Genomic DNA, 6,153 nt, shown 5'->3' on the forward strand with positions numbered 1-6,153 from the left:
TTATTTTCCAATTTTTCTCCCAAGGAAAAATATTCATTAGCTATATCAAACAGTCTTTCATAGAATTCTGTGAGAGACTCAGTCTCTGTCATTCTAAGATTTTCAAAACTAGTAGCTAACATAACAAGCCTAAAACGTTTTACATCAGCAGTTCCTTCAAATTGAGTTTGAAGGATTTCCCAAGCTTCTTTGGCAGATTCACACGAAGATATTAATTTTATGTAACCTTCGCCAACGCCATTAAAGATAGCATGCAAGGCTTTGTTGTTATGACTGGACAATTTATCTTCAGCATCGGTCCAGTTAATTTCAGATTTTACCTTTGTGACATCATCGGATTCAGATGGAGGTGTCCAACCGGTTAAGATTGATCTCCACGCCTTTTCTTCTTGAGATTTAAAAAGGCTCTCATCCTAAACTTACAATAAGGATAGTTGGAATCATTCAATAAAGGAGGACGAGTTATAGATCCACCTTCTGCAAAGAAAGACATTTCACAAGGCACAAAACAAACGGGAAGAATACAAGATCGCACTAAGAGTTTAGTGACCCGCTCTGATACCAATTGAAATTATGTTTTTAGTAATTACCAAATTAATTAAACCATGTGAATTAATTAAAGTGCGGAACGGTAATTAACTGTTTACACAGATAGCAGTTCTGTCGGGACAGAATTCGAACTTGTCACGACAGAAACTAAACACAATAACTAGACAGTGCAAAAAATAAAGAACACACCGAATTTTTACAAGGTTCAGAAACCCTTTCGAATAACCTACTCCTTGGGGCCACACCCAGAGAATAAACCAATTAGTAAAGAAACAATGTGTACAAAAGCATTGACTTAAACAATGTAAGACTCCCTCTTAAACTATTGCCGCAATCTTGTTGTACTCTTCTCTACGAATCTGATTTGATGAAACACTGATTCTCTTGAACTCCCTTCAAAGAATAGCGAGTGCACACTTCCTCCCGAAGTGAGACTTAGATAGAATCCTCTCCTGAAGATCCTTATGAACACATTCACAATAGACACTATCTGTTTACGATGGACTAGATAGATATCCACAAGTACACTCAACACTCTCACAAAGATTAAGGTGAACAAACTTAATCTCTACAAATAAACACACTCTTCAAAATAACGTAATGTTTACAAATATTCAAAATGGAAGAGGTGAAAATTCCAAAGGCCTTGGCAAGATATTTATAGGCAATAAATCGTCCAAGGCCATCATTTTCTGGTATCTTTGAAATCAATTTGTGAATTCCTTTGATTTAGGAAATCAGCCAGCCAAACGCATTCTGTGTCGACAGAAAAGGAAACTGATGAGTCAACAACGTAATCAGTCTCATCTGGCAGAACGAACATGGTCATTACTTTTGACCATGTTCATTTTTTACACCAACTTAATTCTAGAATAGACATAATCCCACATAATCCCTGAAAATAATCTCAAGATATTTGCACAATATATTTTTACCAAAAATTGATTATTTGAGATAAATAAGGCAACATATATATTCACACTTTAAAGATATTTTTACATTACAAAATCAGTTGAAAATATTGCTAATTAATCCGAAAATCAATTTGGAGATATGCTACTAATTTTTCTTTAGACATTTAAAATATTTTGTCTAAATTAAAGTTTAGCCAAAAAAGGATTTTACAATATCAAAATTAATAAATTAACTATTATAATTAAAGAGTTTAATTATTTAGTTTCAATTTATTAGAGCTTAATGTTATAGGTCCATGGTCCCCGAAATGACTCAAACAAACACTGACAAAGGTAAATACAAAAATGGGCAAAATGACTTATTTGATAAGTAATATTTTTCTATGCACCAAACATAATTATTCTATAATTATGTGTAATTAATTAATTATTTGATTTAACAAAAATATAATTAATTTTCAATTAATTTATTTTTGGGAATTTTAGTATTTAAATAATAATAAAAATTGAGAAAAATCACATGGCTTCCCTGGCATGTGGTGCACGTGTAGCACAGTGCACAGTCACTGTGCTACACGCATAAGAAGCTCTTGGTAGTTTCTTGATTCCACAATTTTAGTTATTTAAATATTAAATAAATAATGAGATAATGTAATATGATTAAAATATTATTATTTAAACAAAATCTGATAACTGATTAGTTATTTTCAAATTGTTTAAAATAACTAATATTTTATTTTTAATATATTGGATATATTAAATATAGGATATCAGTTTTTCAGAATGATACTTTTTCAGGAATAGAAAAGATATCGTGAAATCTCTCTAAGAGAAAGAGAACAGTGATACAAGCATAGGTCACTGTTCTTCACGAACTTAGGTCTAAACTTTATCAGATCTCATGTGTTGAGAACATCTGATCAATAGATTTTGCCTATTATTTTGTATAGCGAACCCACACTCGTTCTTTGTGTGCTGAGAAAATTTTGGAAGATCTTGGTGTGAGATCTCAATGATTTTTGCCATACAAAAAGATAGCAGCAAGGAAGGACTTGAGGTAATTTTCTATTCATATCTTTGATTCAATATATATATGTATGTGAAGAAGTAGATCTAGAAATCTTGTGGGGTTAAATTAACAATTTTAATTGTTGTTCCACTGCGTATAATCTCTGATTTGATCTATAAAAACCAACATGTAAAGCAACCCATTGGACTTAAAAGAAGTCAAAGGCTTTGAAAGGAGAAAAGTCTAGTAGTGAATGAGATAGATTCTCAACGAATTTCTTTCTACATGGTAGAAGGAAATAGAGAGGAAGTCATTAGGAAAATTCCTATTATACTTCTCGTTGAGGATGATCCTAAGACTTGTAGAGAAGCCATGCAATCAAGAGATAATGCATTTTGGAAAGAAGTCATCAATGATGAGATGGATTACATTCTTTCCAACAACACTTGGGAATTGGTAGACCTCCCACCGGGGTCTAAGCTAATTGGGTGTAAGTGGGTATTTATGAGAAAATACCACACTGACGGCACTATCCAAACCTTTAAAGAAAGATTAGTAGCTAAAGGGTTTAGGCAAAAAGTGGGTGTTGATTATTTCGATATCTATGTGCCTATTGCGAAAACAACTTATATAAGAATTTTGTTCGCTTTGGCTTCTTTACACAACTTGTATGTTCATCACATAGATGTCAAAACAACATTCCTTAATGGTGACCTCAATGAGGAGGTCTATATGGAACAACCCGAAGGGTTTGTCCTACCAAGATATGAACATAAAGTATGTAGACTTGTAAAATCCTTATATGGATTGAAACAAGCTCCTAAGAAATGGCATGAGAAATTCGATCAAGCCATCATGTCTAATGGGTTTAGGCATAACAATGGAGACAAGTGTTTGTATTCCAAAACCTGTAAGGGATATGTGATCATTGTTTGCTTATATGTGGATGACATGCTTATTCTAAGTGATAGCATGAAAGGGATAGAAGAAACAAAGAGGTTTTCATCATCAACCTTCAAGATGAAAGATCTTGGAGAAGTTGACACCATACTTGGTATCAAAGTGAAGAAACATAGTGGGGGTTTTGTGTTAGGGCAAGCCTACTATGTTGAGAAAGTATTTAACAAATTTAACCATCTCAAGGTTAAAGATGCCAATACTTCATTCGATCATAGTATAAAACTAGAGAAGAATGAAGGAAGAGCGGTGGCTCAATTGGAGTACGCTAGTGCTATAGGGAGTCTTATGTACGCTGCCCAATGTACTAGACCTGATATAGCATTTGCGGTAAGTAAACTTAGTAGGTTTACAAGTAATCCAAGTGTGGATCACTGGAAGGCTATTGGAAGAGTCCTAGGTTATCTCAAGAAAACCAAAGGACTATGCCTTCACTACTCCAAATTTCCTTCAATCTTAGAAGGATATACAAATGCAAGCTGGATATCCAATCTTGGGGACAACTTTTCCACAACTAGTTGAATATTTACACTTGGTGGGGGTGCAATTTCTTGGGGTTCCAAGAGACAAACATGTATATCTCATTCCACTATGGAAGCAGAGTTTATAGCTCTAGCTGCTACTGGCAAAGAGGTCGAATGGTTAAGGGATCTATTGATAGAGATACCCCTAATCAAAGAGAATGTATCCACTATATCGATACATTGTGATAGTCAAGTGACATTGGCTAGAGCATACAACGAAGTGTATAATTTGAAGTCTAGACACACTAGTCTAAGACATGGTTATGTAAGAGAATTGATCCAAAGATGAGTCATCTCAATATCCTATGTGAGAGAAGTGAAAACCTGGCGGATCCTTTCACTAAGCCACTAACAAGGGATTTAGTGGCTACATCATCTCGAGGGATGGGACTTAAACTCCCTAAAGAGATTCACGATTGATGATAACCTATCTTAACACTAGTTATTTAACTAGTGTTAGGTTCAATAGGTAACAACAAGTCAGTCAAGTGAATATTAGTTGTACTCAAAACAAGTCTCATTTCAGATGTTGAGTACTTGTGAGTTACCAAGTTGAGGGTTAAAACCGAGAGGTTTTTTAATAGAATTCAGTCTTGTGAAGACAAGTATTTTTTGGTAACAAAATACTGTAAGAGTTCTACCTATATGGACCTAGAGGTGGTGCCGCCTCTCATGAGAATTGGGATTATTCTCAAGAACGTCCATGAATGGAAAGTGCACATGGCCATTAACGATGCAAAGCGAGACATAGAGGTCTCAAGTGAACATCGTAAAGGTGTGTGTGTTATCACCGATTTGTTATCATGGAAAGATGGTTCAATGCCTAGTGCAACCAAATTTTCAACAAATTTTGTGATAATTACACTATAATAAAGTTCAAGTTGGAAAACACTTTACTTTATGCACCAATGCAATGACTCCTATAAGAGAGAGTTATTATTTAATCAAGTGGGGGATATGTTATATTTTAAAAATATAATGTTGATTGATTAAATAAGTGTCACAATAGATAACTATTTAATCTAGGCGAGGAATGTTATATTATTTTATAATATAATGTTTTAGATTAAATAAATGTGACAAAGAGTGTCACATATTGTAACATATAATAGAGAATTACAATATTTAGATATGTGTGAATATCAAAATATGTAACATATTTGGTGTTACAAATTTAGTCACAAATTTGTAACTTCCAAATATTACCCATTATTGTGTAGATTTGATGTTACAAAATATTGAGATGAATTTCTTAAAGCCATATGTGAAATGGTTGTTAGAGATATGATTTTAACCCAAATAATGTGTTTTGGGGGTTACAAAATCAATTGGGAGTGGATTGGAACCGTTTGGAAAAACAACACATTTTTGTGTGCTGAAATTGGTCAGTGGTCATGGCCACAAGATGTTGGTGGCCGCGACCTGGGGAACAAAGACCAGTGGCCGCGGCCACAGGTGCTTAACTGACCAACTTTTTTTTTCTCAGTTTTTTCCAACCTTTCTGAACGGCTCCAAAAACTCAAATAACTCTCAAATCTCAATTTTAATTCCATAAACATCCAATTAATCATTGGGAATAGCCATGGGGGTTGGTGGAATTTGAAATTCAATAGATGTCTCTAAACTCTATAAATAGGAGCCTAATACTCACTTGTAAGACACAACTTTTCTATCCATTAGAGCACTTGGCTAGAAAACACCTAGAGGCTTGATTATTCTAGAAAGCATTTCCAAAATCTGTGAGAGATCCCTTAGTGCTTAAGTTAGGGGGAAATAAGCTTTTGGACAAAGGTTTCAAACCTTGTTCAAGTTGGTGATCCCAACACTCTTCACTTTGGTTGTGTGAGTGAGAGTTTATTGTTATTTGCTCTTGTTCATATATTTTTCTTCTCTTGCTTTTCCTCTCATTATTCTTGTTCTATATACTTGTATTTTTGTTTAGAGTTGTAATCCTTTTATTTCTTTTGTTTCAAACACTTTTACTTTATTTGTATCATTTTTCTTAGAGTTTTACTTCTTCATTCTCTTCTTCTCATTCTTCTATTGTTTATTTGTATTTTCAGTCATAGATTTGTAACATTATTTAATCAATAATTATTTATTTGTAATATTTTGTCTAGAGTTGTAAATTTCTTACCAATTTCCATTGAGGCAAATTACATTTTCCTATCATTACCTGATCAATTCAAGGAGCTTCGAA

The sequence above is a fragment of the Humulus lupulus genome, chromosome 4 (assembly GCF_963169125.1).
Source record: "Humulus lupulus chromosome 4, drHumLupu1.1, whole genome shotgun sequence".
NCBI lineage: Eukaryota > Viridiplantae > Streptophyta > Magnoliopsida > Rosales > Cannabaceae > Humulus > Humulus lupulus.